This window comes from Motacilla alba, chromosome 2 (assembly GCF_015832195.1).
Source record: "Motacilla alba alba isolate MOTALB_02 chromosome 2, Motacilla_alba_V1.0_pri, whole genome shotgun sequence".
Taxonomy (NCBI): Eukaryota; Metazoa; Chordata; class Aves; order Passeriformes; family Motacillidae; genus Motacilla; species Motacilla alba.
In genome coordinates this window covers 54,199,272-54,219,929 of record NC_052017.1, presented here as the reverse complement: position 1 = coordinate 54,219,929, position 20,658 = coordinate 54,199,272, and the positions used below count along the sequence as shown (strand labels likewise).

Genomic DNA, 20,658 nt, shown 5'->3' with positions numbered 1-20,658 from the left:
CTTAAGGGCCTTTTTCTTTAGTTGCATCCAGTTATAATGAGGGTCAGGAGGGAATGGATCAGTCTCATAATCTGAGTCTATCAGCCCTGGATTGAAGGGCTCCCCCTCCTCACTGCTAGAGCCATGGTCAGTGATGTAAACTCCTAACAACCATGAGAAAGGATGCCTTCCCCTCCTTTGTCTGGGCAGGGGTGAGGTGGATGGCTGTGGCTGCTCTTCAGTATCAAAGGTGCCAGTTTCAAGTGGGCAGGGAGAGACAGAGTGAGGAGAGCCAGAGCAGGGTAGGGGCCCGACGGCATCCAGCTGCTCTCACTTTTCCAGTATCTTAAAAAGCATTCTCCAGGATGGGAATAAAAATGACTTAAGGTCCTGCTTTGGGATGGGGGAGCTATGCCTGCCTAGAAGGGCGAGCATGATTTCATAGACGTCTCTCTCTTTGGACATTTCCTTTCCCATATTTTTAGTTCCCCTGGCTCACCTGTCAGTTGCAGCAGACTGGGCCCAGACGCAGTTCTCACCATCACGATCAGTTCCAGGGGCTCGCTGACTGCTGCCACTCAGGCCAGTTCATTTCCTCACACAGAGGCACCAATTGTCAGCAATAGAGAGAGACAGGGAGACTGACTGGGTGATCAGAATCCAATTCTATTGTGGGATACAAATGCTTACATACTATTTCAGGGAGACTAGTAATGTGTACTACAATGATTAGGTCAAAATCACATACAAAACTTATGCATAAAACAACATCTCTTCCTTGCAGAGTTTAATGGGATTTTCTTTTTCCAGTAAACCCATTTGATTGAATCTTCTTGCGATCTAGGTCTAATTTCAAAGTTCCATTTGCTTTTGCCAAGGCATCCTGTTATCAAATTTCTTATGTTAACCAAGTCCAAAGTCCATTGTCTGTCTTGTGTCCCAATATCCCAATACTCCATGGATCCCGACTATATTCTGTTGATACTCTCCAGCTGGTCTTCTGGGTGGTGAGCGTCCCCCCCCAAAAAGGATAGAATCCAGTGGATTAATATATGCTCAGGCCGGGCGGGAAGGCCCAGGTACGGCCCCGTGGGGGGGGGCAGTTTGACACAGTCTCTTGCAGCAGATTCTGGGTTGGTTGTATCCCTTTGCATCACATGCAATGCTGTGGTGCATGGCCTCAGAAATAAGTCTGGGGAGCACCTTGGGGGGTCTTTGATGGATTATGACACCCCCTCAGTTGCCTGTCACGTGAATGTCCTGTGGATGTGGCCTGTGGGGCTGGTGGTTTCACAGCTGGGCTGGTTTGTGTACAGGAAGATGGATGTTCAGTGCATCTGACCAGAGGTTACGCCATACTGTGAAGCCTCTTACTCCCTCCTCAGCTGGGGGAAGTCTGTGTAAACCTGGTCTCTGGGGGGTGTTGTGTCCCCACACCAAACCCAGCCAGGGACAATTTTCTGCTAAATTTGGCTTTCTTGTGGATGCATTCCTTTCCCTCAGCCTTGTTTGTTTCTCCCTATACCTGAGATGATTGACAATAGCATCCTGTGAAAAATGCATATTTTATGATTGGCTTTTTGCAAATATTAAAATGAAGATTATATGTGTTATGTTAGAAAATTATGCTGTATTAATTTTCTTAAGTAGTGTGTTAAATATAGTTTTAGGTTATAACATAATGTTAAAATAGAAACTATGCTATGTAAGATACTTCTTTTAAAGAGGAGACTTGCACCGAGATAGCAGCCACAGGACACCTAAATCTTTCAGAGAAAAAGAATTTATGGCTCCCTTTTCAGAAGAAAATAACTTCTTCCAACCTCACCCAGCCCTGAAGACACCGTTAGGATTCAGAGGAAGAAGTTGACACTGACCATACAGAATCCTTTGTTTGAATGGAATTTTTGCGTCATGTATGAGGTGTATGAATATGCAACAGGCTATTGCTTTTAAGGGTTAATCCTCTGTTAACGTGTGCCCTCTTTCAGGCTTATTTGGCCCAGAAAGAGATACCAGGACTGTCTGTAACTCTTTGTTTGTATTGTCTTGTATTGTCGTAATCCTAATTGTCCAAATTTTTATTACTCATATTACTATTTTTATAACCATTTTACTACTATTAAACTTTTAAAATTCTAAAAACAAGTCATTGGTGGTTTTCACAATCCCCTTAATCTTATTTGCTTATCTCACAGTCCAAAGTTAGAGTCAGGCATCTTCAAGGAGGGATGGGCTTCTGTGGTTGTCTTTATACAGTTTTTTCTATAATGGATGAAACTCCTTCATAAAAATGTTTAAGGCATAAACCATTCCAGTCTCTCATACAGAACAAATACACTTTTTTCCCCCTGTGTTTGCACAAAGCCATCAAAATTTGACAAAGCAAAAGGACAACAGTTTTATGTGGCTAGATCTATCAATTAGTGCTTGCATTCAGGACATAAGGATTGTGGAAGTAACAGATCTCCCACTTTCAGATTAGAAACTTGTCAGCATTTAAGATAATATCTGGATACTGCTATATTGTTGCTTGAGTATTGGCATTCTCAATTCCCTACTCCTTATACTTTTCAATGAAATGTTTTGGAGGGAGGTGTTTCTCGCCCTACTTATCTCCCTTTTCTAGCTCCCAGGATTAACTACAAATTTTGCCACCCACTGAATAGGGTGGAGTATCCTGTTGAAGAGACCAAAGGCTTCAGGCTTGAAATTCCTTTCATGTCTGATCTACTTCAAGAAGAGGCCCATAGGGCACTTCTACATAAAGAAGAGTAACTTGCGTTTCAGTTGAAAATAGAGAATACTTCATCACCTCTCCTCAACTACAACAGAACCACAGTTATTATTCAGTATTGATTTGCACAAATAATATCTGGCTTTCTTGCAGTGTTTTATAAACAAATGTGTGGTAGGTCTGACAGCATGCCCATAAAATAAACACAAGTAATTTTACAGGTGAGTAAAGTAAGTCTTGAAACCTCAAGATACTGCACAGCAGCTTAGTGATAGCAATGGAATTGAAGTGTGGACTATTTGATACTGTTCTCAGATTTATAATTTAAAATATTTTTAATCCTTTAGCTAGAAGACACATATAACTCTGTTAGAGATATGTCAAAATTCGTAGGTAGATAAAATAGTATTATACAATTAAAGGTATTGTGTGTGATGTTATTATTATTATGAGTAAAATGAAATATGATTTTACTATAAGAACTCAGATTTATTAGAAGAATACTAGAGGTTTAAAATTACATATAGAGACTGCTAGGGGAAACATGTCCAGGCTAGTTCCTAGAGCTAACGAATAAAGATTGATATAGCAGTTCTCGGAGGTTGGGAGAAGCCAGTTGTCTCACACATACCACACATAGTCCTGCTACATTTACATGTGAAGAAGGCAGAGGCAGCACAGGAACTGGGGAATCTTGACTTAGTCAGGAAGAAGCTATCTGTGGCACACCTGGCCACAGATAGCTAGAGAGATAGCTAGAGAGATAGCATATTTTATGACAATTCACTTAGCCTATAGTCAGTTTCTGGGAAATCCGTTAACATGTAAAGGGTTGCCGGTAAAAGACTGTTTAAACTGTGTATCTTCCCAGACACGGGTTTGAGTATTGTGAACATAGTAATCAAAGACTCGTCTAGCAAGAAACAAGTAACCCATGAATTATTCCCAAGATGCTGGGACCTGGACTGTCTTCCATCTGATAGTATCATCCCTGGATCAGAAGAGCTTTGGAAATTCGCTTGATTATGAAAAGGACAAAGGACATTCTCACCTCCGGCAAGAAAAAGAGTATAAGAACTGGACTCAAACTTGAGCAAGGTGTGCCACAGCCACTCTGGAGCAACAGGGGCCCAGAACTGCATGTGTGTGTCACCCAGAGCCAAAGCCCGGGCTTGACTCTGTCCATTTTTAATTCATGGCTTGCTTAAATTGTGAAATTTGATCATGAAATAAACTTTATACCTTGTTACTTTATAATAATTTGACTCTCGCAAATTATTAATCTGGCTTAATTGGCAATTACGTTTATAACAACTCTGTAAATCCACAACGAAAATAGATGCTTCCCTTGTTGCATTTTCATGCTATTTTATCATTTCTAGGAGATCACCTGTATATAAGGATGACGTGCTGACATGCTTCCTTTTTATTTTCCCCCTTGTATATATAGAAATACTGCAAATGGAGAATCTTGAGATGTGAAAATCTTTGACTTGGAAAATATATTTAAAAGGAAGCAATTAGCAAACTGCTCAGAATGCTCTAGGTATGTGACTCTGTGTTTGGGTATCAAGACAAATTTCATGAGAAAACTCCCTGGAATGAGCATCTGCTCTAAAGAGAAAGGGCTTTAATAACTCCCTTTTATTTTGCCATCGAGAGAAATTGATACCAGCATGTGGAAAAACAACAACATCAACCACCACCAACCAACTGTTATATTAACAAAAAAAAAAAAACAAAAAAAAAAAAAAAAAAGGAGGGGGGCTGCCTGCAAGGCACAGAAAAGGATTTCAATTTTAAAACCTTAACCCCCACCCCCCACCAGACTTCATGGCCGTGAGGCAAAGATGGTGGCTGCCCCTCTTTGTCTCAGGGAAGAAGAGGAAAAAGTTCACAAAGCAGCTGGGAGCCTGATCTATTTCTGGCATGGGTCTCCTCCTTGCAGCAGGCGAAGTTGGTAGAGTTTAATGTCCTTTTTTGTGTTGGTTCAGCTTCTTCGAGGTCTTGGGTTTGGGCCGGCTTCCCCCCGGCCAGCTGCCCGAAAGGACCGAAAAAAGAACGAGCCAACCTGAAACAGGTCAAGAAAAACCAACCAACCAACCAACCAACCAAAAAAAAACAACAAAACAAACAAAAGGCCATTGAGAGGATTTGCTGGTAAAAAGCCTCCAGGCCAGGGCAAGGAAAAATACCAGAAGCTCCTTGCCTAAACTGACAAAAACTAATCTAGGGAAGGCAAGGGAAGTAACAATCTGTGCAGCGTCTGACCACACTGGGGCGAGGAGAGTTTGAACACCGGGGTTCTCAGGCTCCGGCCACTGGTTCATCTTAAAGCTACAGCAGCCATTTTCTGGGCATAAAGCAGATGATTAGGGAATAGAGTATCATCATAAAATCACCCCAAGACATTACGCATCTTCATCTTTTACCATGCACTATTTCAAATTAAATTAAAATTCTAATAATCAAACTGTTCTCTCTTAGACTTTGCTCACTTTGTCACTTTAATTCCATACTCCTTTCTCACACATTAAGTCTTTCTCTGCTTATACAGAAAAGGCCAGAGATATTGGGTTAAATATCAGGTACAGCTCATAGAATAGTTATGTTTAATTGTTAATATAAAATATAACATCTTGATTTACTAATATAAAATGCTATTTATTGATGAGTTCATCTATTAAAATGAAACACATAATTTCTAAGTAGCAAGGTAACTGTTTTAACTATTCAAAATAAACTCTGATGGCTTCAATTGAAGTACTGCAATGTTACATTTACAGAAGAAAAAGAAACACTAAAAAAACCCTTATCACTACAAAACAGTGAGGAGTCTTCACACAAGTATTTCCTCTGGTAATTTCCTTCCAACCACCTGAACTTTTCCATGACTCTTGAAGGGGAAGGGGGTTTAACTTAAGGGTTGCAATTACACAGTTACATTTTTAATAAAACAAATACGAACTCAGATTATTCTATTATGAAAAACTAGGCTAACCTCAACTTGTCCTGCAGCACCAATTAATTTGGAATAGCAGCTTTGGGAGATAAGACAAAACAGATGCTGTGTTGATCAGGATTGTCTCAGTATTAAACTGTATTCAGTATATTTGGATCAGACAGAGGCCACAATCAGAATCTTTTCACTTTGGCCTATATGAATGTTACAACTAGATATTTGGAATATTCTGATAGCTCCATTAATTTCATTGAAGGAAAGATCTACCTATTGTCATAAGAAAGATTACAGGTGGCTATGCTGTATTAAAACCCTATATAAAGTAAATTACTCAATTAAAGACAAATTTAATCAGGCAATATTTTACAGGTAAGTAAGACATGGTTTAAACCATATTTAAATTATTTTTATTTAATTGTTTTTAGTTAAATTAATGATTACATGAACTTTTCACATTTTTCTTCTCCCTCATTGATTCCTAGTGTTCGAATTCTATCAGCTCTGCATTTCTCTAAATCTTCTAAATTCTAAATTCTCTAAAATGTTAAGAATATAAACTTTCCTTTAAAAAATCCAACAAATATTTGTATAGCATGATAGCTCTAAAATTTCAAGTATTTTAGCTATTGTCTTCTCTAATATGACCTGCAAAGCTGGTTTTGCTCTAGATCTGGGGTGCACATGCCTTATAGACAAATATTACTTCATTCCCAGCCTTCTAATTTTCAGTTCAGCAAACAAAATTATTAAACTAAATCTGCTTATTTGGAATGGACTGTTTTTCTCAGGAGTGCTAATCATCCACAGCAGCCCTTGACTGAAGAAGCAGCAACTGCCCAGGAGCTGGTGATTAAGCATAAAAAAGAAGATACAAGATACATTGACTCTTTCTGTAAGCAATAAACAGATTGGACAATCTCAAAAGTACAGTTCAGACCCTGAGATTTAGAATTTAAATTTCAGTGTCCTTTTGCTTCTTCACTTTAACAGTACTTGTGTGAAGGAAAATCCACCTTCATATTCAAATGATGACACAAATTAATGTTAGACATAGACCAACAGAGAAGTGAACTGAAGCTGTGAGCAGCAGCATAGTTGCAACACTAATGGAAAAGAAGAATCTCTCTCTGTCTGGCTGTCAGTTATTCCACTTGGTTATTTTAAAAATACATTACACAGCATCAGCTTTGTTGCTGGAGAAAATGAAAGTTTAGAGAAAACTGGTTTTGCCGTATGAAGAATCTACACATTTGAGATTTTGAAGAGAACCATAAAGGAGTGGTTGCTTCACGTAGAAAGAAAAATAGGAGCATTTTAATTTTTATTATATTTTCTAAAAAACGCCAAAAAATCCATAGTAGATATGTCTTAGTTATGAAGAATTTCTTTATCTCTGCATACCTGATGGGAACACTGTAATAGGTGAAGATAATTTGGGTTGTGGGGACATCAGGCATAGAAGAGTTATGATAAATGTTCATTAGATTTTAGTGTGTTATAAAAATATAAATGTATTCAAAATTTGTATTTAAACTTTTCATTCTAATGACATTTCTAAATTTTAAAATATAATGGGAGTCAGAAAAGTGGCAAAGAAAAATGAGTACATACTGAAAGATCCATGTTTACTCACACAACCCAGTGACTGCTTTTAAGTTTTACAAGCTCAACAAAACTATGTAAGAGCAAGTGATATCCTCTATGTGGCTTGTATGCCATCAGTAAATCAATTAACATTTACACAATTTCTCTTCAGGATATATAGCACATATAGAATAGATAGAACAGACTTCAGATTGAGTATTCAAGAAGGATCGTAGCATAGGAAATTATGAGCATTTCTATATAGATCAAACAGAACATAAAGTCATCTGGATGTCTATCAGGTCTGTAAGGATGATGACACTTGGATCTCTAGCTGGAATGGAAAAGTTTTATGTGAAAATTAAATATACTGCTATGTATAGTGTAAACATCTCCAAATTTTAAAATAAAACTTTAGTTTCAGAAATATTATTTTAGAATATTTTTAATATTTTTCTTTACAAATAAAAAATCTTCATCCACAAACCTTGTTAAGATATTTCATAATTTACCTTCATCTAAATGGTATGATCAAAATAATGCATCTTCCCCCTAATTCTTAAAAAGAAGTTGATGTTGGAACACTGTTCAGAAACTCCAGTTTATATAATTTTATTATATAACCATGATGTTGAGGTTAGGATTTTTTTTCTTTCCTTTTTCTTTCAAGGATTTTTCTCCCATTTGTTGCCTAAGAGATGATAACAATGGTACTTAAGAGAGAAAAAAGATGTAGCAAACAAGGAGGAGGAAGAGTGCAGTGTGCTACAGATCTGGTGGGCTTTCTCTTTGAAAGTGCAGGGATACCATGAGATTTTGGCTGAGGGCAAAGGGCTCAGCTCCTCACTCTCTCTTGCTCTCAGAACCAGGGGAGGAGATGGTGCTGTTTCTGCTGTGGGGAGAATTCCATGTCTTATAGATACGTCAAAATTCATAGGTTGATAAAATAGTATTACTGAATGAAATGTCATTATAAGTCTAGTAATTATGAATGTACTAACATATAGTTCTGTTGTGGAAACTTGGATCTGTTATAAGAATATTAAGGGTTTTACAACTGCATATGAAAAACTGCTGAAGGAAACATGTCCAAGCTAGTTACCAAAGCTAAAGAATGGAGTTTACATAGTAGCTCTCAGGGGTTGGGAAACCAGTTGTCTTACACATACCACATGTAGTTCTGCTACACTTACATATGAAGAAGAGGAAAGCAACACAGGAACTGGGAAATCTTAACTAAGTCAGGGAGAAGCTATCAGCGGCACACCTGGCCACAGATAACTAGAGAGATAGTACATTTTATGATAATTCACTTAGTCTATAGTCCGTTTCTGGGAAATCCGTTAACATGTAAAGTACTACCAGTAAGACTGTTTAACTTGTATATCTTCCCAGACTCCGGTTTGTGTATTATAAAAGCGATCCTTAAGGACTCATCTAGCAGAAGACAAGAAACCTATGAGTTATTCCCAAGACGCTAGGACCTGGACTGTCTTCCATCTGATAGTATTATCCCTGGACCAGAGAAGCTTTGGAAACTCACTTGGTTATGAAAAGGACAAAGGACATCCTCACCTCCATTGAGAAAAAGAGTATAAAAACTGGACTCGGACATGGCCATGGTGTGCCACTACCTCTCTGTAGCAACAGGGGCTCAGAGCTGCATACGTGTGCCACCCAGAGCCAAAGTCCTGGGCTTGACTCTGTCCGTTTCACTATGTAGCTGGCTTAAATTGTGAATTAGAACGCAAAATAAATTTTATACTTTGTTATTTTATAATAATTTGACTCTCGCAAATTATTGATCCGGCTAAATTGGCAATTACGTTTATAACACATGCCACTGTGGAGTTCAGTCCTTTGCTGCTTCTTCCTTACTGTAAGTGAGCCTTTGGTCACAAGAGCAGCCATTGAACTGAGACCTTATTAACACCACCTCACCATCTACTCAGGTGTCCCAGATGAAAACCTAGGACCCCACTCCCTTCTCCTCCTCCACCAAGGGAGTGTCTCACAGCTTTTGGTGGGAGCTCAGCTGCTGCTGTCCAGCCCCACTCTTTTCTGCTGCTGCTTTGGTTTTTTTGGTACTCTTTAACTTGAGACCCCATGTCTTCCCCCTTAGCTCCTGCTATGGCTGCAGAGTTTCTGCTACATTTTATTTGCCATCCCCCAGGGTCTGATCACCTCTGCATTCCAGCTTGCTGCTCTGAGGTTCCCGCTACAGCCCATTATGCCATCTGGAGGGGCACCGGGACCAGCTGCCTCCCATGAGTTTTTGAAGGAAGCCCCTTTTCCATCTCTCCCCCCAGCAGCGCTTGGGCAGTGGAGCGGCAGCTGGGCTCGCGCCACAGCGCCCCCTGCGGCTGCAGGGGAATCATCGCACCTGCCCTGCCTGGCCGGGAGCCAACAGCGCCCCTGGCGGCTGTGACTGTAACTGCACCAAAGGGGAAAGCGCCTGCAGCTGAGAGAAGGCTGTCACCGGGGTTCTGTTCTTGTGTTTGGTGTGGCTCCCGTTGTGGTTGTTTGTTTGCCTTGTTTTCTATCTATCTATCTATCTATCTATCTATCTATCTATCTATCTATCTATCTATGTATATATACACACACTAGTAAAAAACTGTTATTATTCCTTTTCCCATATCTTTGCCTGACAACCCTGTAATGTCAAAGTTATAATAATTTGGAGGGAAGAGGATCACATTTTCCATTCCAAGGGAGACTCCCATCTTCCTTGGCAGACACCTGTCTTTCAAAATAAAAGACTCATGGTACTGATCCATAGCAATTAAAAAATAAAGATCCTAAAAACACATTCTAAACATAGATTGCATTATTCTAGTGCTTACCTTGTTTCTGAAAGACTTAAAAATACCTCAAACAGAGAAATAAACCAACACACACACACACACACAAATTTGCCAAAACAGTGAAAATCTAGAATATCGAGAACATTCCATTTTCAATTGCTTGGTCAATTAAATAATCTGTGTTTAAATGGAAGTTTTATAAAAAAGATTGCATTTACTTTTTTGTCTAGATTTTTTTGGAAAGCATTGGAATACAAAATTTTTAATTAGCTCTACCCACAGCTATTCAACAGCCAGCCTCATTCTTTTCCTGCTGAGGATGCAATGGATTGGAATTGAATGTAAACTCATGCAGTTCTACTGCTAGAGAGCATCCCCATCAAAATATATATGTGCATAATTCCTACTGTGCCCTACAGATTTTTCCAGTGCTAAAGTAAATCTGGTAAAAGGAAAAACTAAATCTCACTCATTCTGCAGTACCTAGCACTATCAGAAACTAAGTAGTCTATAATAACAGCTGTGAAATGTGCATATGCCTGCAAAAAACAGACAGGAATTTTGAATGCTTGGTTTTTCCCACAACTTGGTGAACATTACATGTATGCAAAAAAAGTACATGGAAAGTCTGACAATAGTCCCTCTATATTCCAATAAATTCTGTGGAATAGTAGAAGGATTTTGTAGAGATATTCTAATAATTTCTGAGTTAAAAAATTGGTGTAGGGAAGATCACATACAAAAGGTCACCTAAAGAAAGGCGTCTTTTGTGCTTCTTTTCCTCTTGAAATGTTAAAAAAATATCAATGCTGGGATTGAAAACACTTATTTTATATGTATTTGTGGCTGTATCTGATGACAGAAACGTATCTTTAGTAGGAATCAAGCTCTTAACAAAAGGTGATGGAGAACAAGACTGAAAGGGCCTGGCAGAAGCTCCTGTATGCACATCCAATAATTGTCTTGAAAACCAAAACAAATTTAAAAAGCAAGACTTTCTCCCTACATTACAAAAGCAGTTTACACTTATTTTCCATTGTAGACACAAAAAGTTGATTTTCCACCTCTCATAGGGGAGTATTACAATGTAGCAATGGGGAACAAAGACACATGGACCCCCTTGTGCAAATGAAGGAAATTGCTTTATTTTAGGAAACACATCCCTTATATACCTTTAGCTTCCCCTGGGCATAACCAAAACTTACCAGAAGAAGGGCACCCATTGGCTGCTCAGCTGCAGTGCTGCTGTTCTGTGGTCTCACCACCCATTCAGCTTCCTGCTTGCATGCTGGCCATGCCTCTCTCCCCACAACTGCCTCTCATCCCCCAACTGACCTCTAAGGGCCCAGCCTGCTGCTGTACCCACCCACGGGGCTTTCTGTAAACAGAACCATTATCACCTTTTAACAAATACAACCCCATATCCCACATCTCACCTGTGGGGTTTCACCCCCGGATTGGGGTGACCCCGAAAGATGGAAAAGTCCCTCCTCCAACCCGTGCCTTCGAAGAAAGACTCAGTAGTCTTCTGTTGTCTGTTCTCAAGGTTGTTTATTGTTGGTTATCTACAAGATTCTTCTCCCTGAACTGCTGTGGCCCGTTCAGCAGCTCAGACAAAGGCACTCTCTGCCCTCCCAGGGGCTGGTGCCATCTTTTATATCATATATTACGTACTACATGTTTATACTTTTTCTCCAATACCTACTATCTATATTGAATGGTGACTTTCTACTCTAAACCAATCTGTGAGTGCCAACACCACCAAAGACATGGAGGTTAGGAAGGAGAAAGAAAGAGGACAGGGCACACCCAAGTCCCTCCATCTTAGAACTCCTGACCCCCATGTACAAAACTTGGACCCCTGCGTACAAGGCTTAAAACCCCCCTGTACAGCACTCAGAAATCCTACCCTTTACTTCGTGACTACTTCTACTATACTATCTAAACTTGTGTGTGTGTGGCTTGTAATTCTTCATACAGAGTTAGTAATTTGCTCCACGGGCTAAGATCAAAACCCCACGTGTGTCTTTGGCTGCATGCCAGGGTCTCAGAGCCCCCTGCCAGCAGCTCTGGCCATCCAGGACACCCAGAGGAGAGTCCTGGGTTCCGACACTCACCACTTTTTTTTTTTTTTTTTTTTTTTTTTTAGTAACAGTGATAATAATAACCATAACAACTTTTCAAAAACTATAACATGCACCTATAACATAGAAACTACATCAGAATAGTGTGACAAAAGGTCACACACACTGTGATGGAACCCACTGTCTCTCGCATGCAGTTTGTCTGATCTTGTCCCGATTTAAAAATTGAGGACATATAGAGCTTTTAGCTAGTTTGTCATGAGGGCATCTGAACTTCCCCTCTTTTTGTTTTTAAATTGAATGAGGTTTTTGCTTTCTGGGAGAGTGGGGAATTTCTGTTTTGTGAGACACGCTCCATTGCTACAAAAAGTCATGAATTTACTTCGAGGGGTAGGCAGGTCCATTGTCCATATGATGGTGTCTGGAAAGCCTAGAGTGGTAAAACAGGAGAGCCAATGCCAGATAGCATCACAGTGTAAGCAAAAATAACAGGAATACAATTCACTTCTAATAAAACATACATGTTTGAACAAACTTAACAAGGTGAAACTTACAACTGCCAATATTCTTTGCTATCACCCAGAGTCTGCCAAGGAGCCTTCTTTTCACAATGAGGACTTGGAAAGCCTCTTCCGGACAAGACTTCCATGTCTATCTCAAAGGAAAGTGGTCCAGCTTCTGCAAAGCCGAATCAGCTAGGCAAAGTGACTTGCTTTCATCTTTAGCACAGAAACACCTGGTTTTGATACTTTTTCTGCCAGTCAAGGCCATAGCCTGGCCAGGGCTAAGACTTACACTGGGAGGAGCTTCCCTATCCTATCTCTAAAAGAAATTCTCAGTAATAACTTGTAGAACAGCTGCCTTTGTCATAAATAACTTGTAAATAACTGTAACTATATACTTATATATACAATTCTTTGAAAGTACCATTTACCTTTTCGTCACAAACAAACCAATTCAAAACTATCAAAGGAAACATCTCTTTGTCTCAGGTAGATTTTACAGGTCATATTCTGGTACTTAAATATTGCAGTACATAAGTGTCGGAGTCTTCCCCTTGGTCAGGGTGATTTTGAAAGGTGGAAAAGTCTCTGCTCCAACCTGTGCCTTCAAAGAAAGACTCAGTAGTCCTCAACCGTCCAGTCTCAATGTTGTTTATTGTAAGTTATCTTAAGATTTTCTTCTGGGCTGCTGCGGTCTGCTCAGCAGGTCAGCCAGAGGCACACTCTGCACACTCTCCGCCCCCGAGGCTGGTGCTATCTTTTATATTAAAAACTATGTGTATTGTATTTACAATTCCGTTCCAATAGCTATCACCTATGTTAGACAGTCAGCTTCTATTCTAAACCAATCTAAAAGTGCCAACATCACCCAAATCATGGAGGCTAGGAAGAAGAAGGAAGAAAGACAAGGCATGCCCTGATTCCTCCATCTTAGAACTTCTGACCCCCATGTACAAAATCCAAACCCCACTGTACAGAGGTCAGAACCCTGCTCTGTACAGCACTCAGAAATTTTTCCCTTCACTTTGTGATTATCTCTACTATACTACCTAAACTTGTATGACTTGTAATTCTTCATACAGAATTGGTAATTTGCTCCATGGACTAAGATCAAAACCCCACGTGTCTTTGGCTGCATGCCAGGGTCTCAGAGCCCCCTGCCAGTGGCTCAGGCCATCCAGGGCACCCAGAGGGATGTCCTGGGTTCCAACACATAAGATTGTCAAATCAGCACTTGACATTCTTCTGTATAAATAAAACATATTTTAAGGAAAATAATCTTAGGAGTTATGTACAAAAGAAACTAGCAAGCATTATTGAAATAAAATGCAACATCACTGCCAATCTCGCTATCTGAAATACCTTTGAAGTAAATTTAACAAGACCCTTAAAATGTATATAAACATATTTTAAACTGTTAAACTGTGGGATATAGGTAACATCAGTAAGATGACAGGATATCAAGGGTTTGTGAAAAAGTTAATTGAAATTGCTTGCCTGGTGTTTTCTGCAATCCAGTAAAGACATATTTAAGTTTCATGTCATGAAGGATTGCGAAGTACATAGCTTAATATTGTTTCAACTGCTAATGATGATTAAGACTGAACAAGACATTACTGCATGCTGCAACTTTCTACACTAGAATTAAAGATTTGTAAAATAATGGATTGCTTATCATCTATCTTAAATTAGAGATCTATTGTACAATGATCTCCTAGCAAAGGTACCAAGTATGATACCATACCAAAATCTGTTTTAAATAAAGTGTACTGATACGTTGTTGCCAACACACTGGAAAAAACATTCGCATGAAAAGAAGCCCTTAGCCCTTTAAACACAACAGCTTTTGTCAGAAAGCAACTAAAATCTCTTCATTTGTATTAAAAAGTTGTGAGATCAAAAATAATTGGTACCATACCTGTCATCACAGTGACATCTGCAAAATTGTTATACTTGACAACACCTACAGGATTCTTATGAGTACTGGAAAGATATGGAATCTTACATGGTTCTGGTTTCTTTCTGTATTAATTGTGAGTTAAGTGACTTCTATTTCTTTATAATGACTGAGGAGCATGGTGGCTGTTAACTAGAAGCAACAAAAATATCCTCCATAGCTAGCTAGATCTTATAATTAAAAAGAAAAAAAAAAAGCAGTGTGGGTGTTTGTAAGTCTCCGTCTGAAGTTTCTCTCATCTGCCTCACGATCATTGTGAAAGGGACAGAAATTGGGACCACTGAAAAGACCCTGTTTGAAATCCTGGTCTTGTGGGAGATGATTGCTTGCCAGGGTCCCGAGGCCTGAACAGAGCTTCTGGCTTGCCAAGTCATTGTTCACAGGTGTGTTTGCCCACCCCATGGAACACTGCATCCAGTGAAAAGAAACGGCGACACTGTGCTCTTTCTTCACCTATATCACTTCTCAATAATGGCCCTGGAATTTCCCCACCTCCAAACTTGGCCGGACTCTTTCCTTGGGTGACCTTTGGTGGTCCCCACAGAAGACCCTTCATTTACTGTACAACCACTGTGATAGATGGACTGAGATGGGAGAAGCCTTTCCCTCAAGGACTGAGACATGAGACCCCTATATGGAAAAACTCCCCTTTCCTCCCAAGGACTGAAACCTCTAACCTGGGTGGGGTGTGTAGGGGAGGCAAGCTGACCAAACCGAGATGTTTGCCTGCAGGTTGTGACCACTGGACCAAGAAGACAATGGTTCTTGCCCACTACTGAGAACATGGAGTATTTTATCTGTTTCACCCCCTTTGCAAATTTCAATAGAGTTATCATAAAAAAAAAAGCCCTGAGTTAGCTTGAGATTTCAAGATCTCCCCTGACGTGAATACAAGTGCCGTCGACTGGACTTGGAAGGACTTTGTCGTCTCTACGTTTGGTAGATATATACCTTTCCTTTCTCTGCTTTCCTTTCTTTTTCCTTATTCTTTCCCTTTTCCCCAATTTCCCCGCAACCCATTTTGCTGTGATCATTTAATAAAGTACATTGGTTTTTGATGATTACTGCAAATGCCCTTGCCGTGTCGGTTTTTTACACTCTGAGATCCATTTAACGAACCATCATGAAACCCGTTCATAAGGACGGATCGTGACAGTATTGAACTATCAGAATGAAGGAGCATATTTTGTAAATGTGCTGAATTTAAAAGGTGTTCAGTCTTGTGGCTCCTAATATAATTTTGGGGAAAAGAAGAAGCCAAATATGGTTCTAGATAGGAAAGGGTCTCTTTTTGTGTTTTTGTTTTGGTTTTGGTTTTGTTTTATTTTGTTTGTTTGTTTGTTTTTACAGAAAGCTGTTCTTGTTCTGAGGGCTTGAACACAGTGTGCAAGGGCAGTATTAGCTTCTGAGGCTAGTTGTCAAAGTGAATGCAGATGGGGGTTTCTTCTCCACACTTTAGTAGGAATTAGGTGCACTGAAGATGTCATAGTCCATTCAGTGGAATGCAATGTTGACCTAATCACTGCTTAGTTTTTAAATACTGCCCACTATGCATCATACCATTCTCTTGGGCATCCAAAATTGCTATCTTTTCCAAACTTGCAAAGACTACACAAGGGAACTTGGGAATCTCTGACTCCACGGGTTATGTGTAAGGGGCACAATCTCTCAATGAAAGTTTGTATGACTATTTGACACAACACTAGAGGCACCAAAATGCATATTTGACAAAATTTGCAGAATGTGAAAATACTATGAAACATCATGAGATGTTTCATAAATAAACTATTTAATAGTTTATAAAATAAACTATTTTATAATAGTTTAAAAACTATTATAAACTATTATTCAGAGACCAAGTAGCTTGAACACAACCTTTTCTGCATAGTTGTTATCTTTTTAAATCTTTTGTAAGCCTGTGTGGGACTCTTAACTATGTAAAGAAAAAATGCTATTATTAATATGTTATTAATATGCTTTAAACAGGAAAATTATAAATGGGATACAACATTGGCAGCATATGAGGAATTAGTTATGATGGTAAGCAGTTCCTGTGAAAATAGTGGAAAGGCATAGCAGCCAATTCTAAAATTTGCACAGAAGCATCTTTTAATATTAATACTCTCTTATGCTGCTGGACAGAGTCACCTCCATGCTAAACTACTGGAGCTCTGTTGGTTTTACTGAATGTGTCTGTAAAAATCAGTTGGTCTGTTCACAGGGGTCATGCTGCAGTCACGTTTTGCATACAAGGGGAGGTTACCCCTCTCCAGCCCTTTGCTGAGGGTATTCCCTTTTAAAACAACCCCCGGCCCAGGTGTCTGAAACTCAGAGGTCCTGGCAACAAGCAGCACCGGTGTGCATGAGCAGCGCAGGAAAGTGCTGCAGAATACGGTCCAGAAGAGCAGCTGCAGGAATGCTTTTAGGATGAAGTACACAAACACAGTGGCACCACAGCACAACCCTGCATGCAGCAGCACCTCAATGTTGTAGAAGGCTTGCTTCAGCTGTGGCAGCTATACTCTTGCCTCGCCACCATTGGCGGCCAGTGCCATCTGCGTGCCAAACCATGTGAGTGCATGCCGCAGGACACTGCTAAAAGCTCAGCCTGCTCCGCTGGTCATCCAGCAACAGCTGCAGCATGGCAGTGCCCACGTCTCTGCCTGGGACACTTCCACTTGCTCCAGTAATACTTGCGTATCCCTGATCTAGTGCACAACACAGGGCAGGTCAGTTCATCCCATCTGGGAATGCCCGTAGCTCCTCCATGGCTGCATCAGTCTCCGCATGGGCCCGGTGCCTGCAATGGCCCTGCTTGAGCCAGCATGGCTCTGCCCTGGTCCACTCTGTCCTGGCACAGCACCCCATGGGGTGCACATGCGGCCATCCCGGGGCCCGCTGTCCCCCATGCTGTGCCACCCCTAGGCCCAGCCCCCGTGGGAGTGCAGCTGCCTGTCCACTGCTCCTGCACCGCTGAGCCCCAAGGAGCTGCGGTGGGACCCACAGCTCCAGAGCCATGGTGGGACCTACGCCACCAGCCATGGTGGGCACCAGGGACAGCGGGCAGCCCACACCGGTGGTGTCCAGTGGCAGAGAGGTGCAATTGAAGCAGCTGGCCGGTGGGCTTTCTTGCTCCCTGGCTCGCGAACTCCACCTGCCCACAGCTACAGCCAGCAGGAACCCAGCAACCACGAGTAACATCCCGGCAGCCATGAGCCCAGCCAGTGAGCGGAACCACCCACTCGGTGGGACGGCTGGAGCCGCTGTGCTCGAGGGCACATGGGGGCCCCGGGCCACGACTATCTCTGCAAGCTGCGCACTGGCTCAGCACATTAATGACTGCTAGGTCGTCTTCCATAATCGCAGCATCTCTGCTTTCTTGCATATGCTGGATTACAATGTCGCCATTTTGGGCTGTTTTGGCTGCCTTCATCAGCAGAGCGTGGGCTCCGCCATTTTGGGACGAAAGCAAACCGGCTGCTTGCTCTCGGCACAGGAACTTCGTGCCAGAGACCAAGCACAGAGGGATTTCCATCAAGGTAAGACAATTTTGCAGGGTATGAGTTAATCTTGGGGTTGGAAATGGGTTCTGGTGGTGCTGAGGGCTTGGGGGAATTGGCTTCTGAAGTTACAAAATGGCAAACATTTGAGCCGTTTTCTTTAATGGCCGCCATGATTGTTCCCCATGCAGCGGGAAGTTCGCAAGCTTCAATATGCTGGTCCCTGGTAGTATCAAAAAGTCTCTTTCCTACTGCCTGCCAGGCTCCTACTTTTAGAGGACATTGAACGGAAAATCTTCAATGTGATTAGACACCCAGTCCAGCAAGGTGCTCAGTTTCACATCAGCAATATTAATTGCCTGCTGGTGCAGGAGCTGCCTTATCCTGCTCAAGCTCCTCCTTTGTTCCAGGTGTTTTTCTCCTCCCATATTTGCTCCCCCTGGACTACTCATTTGACACGTGAGGTGCATGTGCTTTTAATTCTTGAGTTCTTTCCCAAACTCTTCTCAGATCCTGCCCCAGATCCTTGCCCGGACTCTTCCCGGCTGGCTGATTCCTTGACTTCACTACCAGAATGGTACTTATACTGTACCACCTTTAAATGTCCCAATTCTGGCAAGCCATTTGTAGCAATGTGGAACAAAGACACATGGACACCGTCGTGCATACAAAGGAAATCGCTTTATTACAGAAAACACCTCCCTTATATACCTAGAGCGAGCGTCCACCGGATATAACCACATGCTGGCCATGCTCTCTCCCCACAACTGTCTCTCATCCCCCAACTGACCTCTAATAGCCCAGCAGGCTGCTGCGCCCTCCCACAGGGCTTTCTGGTAAACAGAACCATTACCACCTTTTAACAAACACAACTCCATGCTCCACATTATAACAGCCCTTTGGTGGGGAAGGGTGAACAAGCAATTACTAACAATACAGGGAATCTCCAAAAGAGGATCTACTATAGCTGGGGAGGAAAAAGAAAAAAATAAAGTATGTTCAGTTGTGTCAAATGAATTTCTGGGTGATGGTATCTGAACTGAGGAGATGGAAACTACTGCAAAGGAAGGACACAAAATGGAAATGACAGAAACAATTTGATGAGGTTGTCAGAATTTCTTAAAATGCTCTTAAATAAATGAGTCTTCATCAGTAAACCAATCTATTAGTTAAATTAACACCTGGAAGTTATTCTTTCCACAAAGGGAGGGTGGCAGGGATGAGAGAGAGAGAGAAGAATAGGGAGGACACAGAAGGGAAAATACAGATTGACATAAGGAATTAAGTTACACTATGATCCTATATGTGTGCCAACACTATTACATTCTTAATCAGAAAGTGCAATAATCATGAAACAAAAGATTCATGGGAAAATTAGACATGCTAAAGTGTGGGACCAAAAAAACAGATACTCAGAACTGCACAAAGAGAAAACATTGCAGAGGTAAATATATTTTTTCTCTCACAGAAGTTGTTACAGTGACAAAATCTTAAAACTGTACACATACTATTGTAGGAACTCGACATTGTTCAAAGTATTCCATTTAACTGATTTACAGATTCATCCTAGAAATAATTTCTTAGGTGACAATCACTCTGAAAAGGACTAAGTGAGAGTCCACCCATGGAATGCCTTAATTGAGCTAAACAGTTCTACAGAGAGATTTCCAGAGAAAAGGGAGACATAAATCAGCAAGTTCAACTACATATGATAAGGGATCTATATTAACCTACTGTATAAAACAACAACAGTAGTGAAGACAAAAAATATTCAAAGGCAGATCCAGTGATACTTCATTCATTCCTTATTTTCATCTGAAACTCATTATTAATAGAGCAAGCTTTATACTAGCTTCAGTAATAATTTAATCAAGGCATATTCATAAATAATTGATAATTTTGTAACTGCAGTCATCTCATAGCAAAAGTTCAAACATAACTTTCATTTTATGGCTTCTATTTGAAGATTTACAATGAAACTGTATATAACATGTTTAGCAATTCATTAAAAATGCTAAACTCAGAATTGCTACTGTGCCATCCTGTACCACTGCCTATTTTAACTGCACTGTACACTGCTTTTCAGTCAAGTAAACAATTGCTCTTTCAAGTGACAAAAATGCATGCCTGCTCTCAAGGAGATATGCATTTTACTGCATCATTAAAGAAAAATGGGCAGTCTTTGATATCAAAAGACTAGCAGTATGAAAAAACCAACACTTTATCGTAGAAAAATGTACAAATGATCGAAAAAAATTCGTCTTAAACAGCAATACATTAATAAAGATCCCATAAAGACCTGGGACATGCCACGTTTCAGAAAGCTCTCCACAAACCCTCTGCTCAAGAATGAACAAAAGACTCCTTCCACCAGCTAGGGCAAACCAAACCAAAACAAAACAGCCCAAGATGTTTTTAATGACGATTCTCTACAAAGCCCGGAAATCAGCAGGCAAGTCCTTCTGCAAGAATAAATGTCAAATAAAACTGAGGGTTTTAAGCCAGTACTTTTCCTGGTCTTTTCTATAAATGGTCCATGAGAAAC

General features: G+C 40.6%; 1 long non-coding RNA gene across 4 annotated transcripts in view; it reads left to right on the top strand.

The window, feature by feature from the left end:
* The window catches only part of LOC119698378, a 30,089-nt gene extending 14,424 nt beyond the window's left edge, over nt 1-15,665 (top strand). Inside the window, exons 3-4 of one of the 4 annotated variants that reach the window (XR_005256141.1) lie at nt 4,167-4,262; nt 8,658-9,586. This is a non-coding gene — a long non-coding RNA (uncharacterized LOC119698378). The other 3 variants (XR_005256143.1, XR_005256142.1, XR_005256140.1) reach the window with 3 other exon arrangements.
* Nucleotides 15,666-20,658: the final 4,993 nt, after the last annotated feature.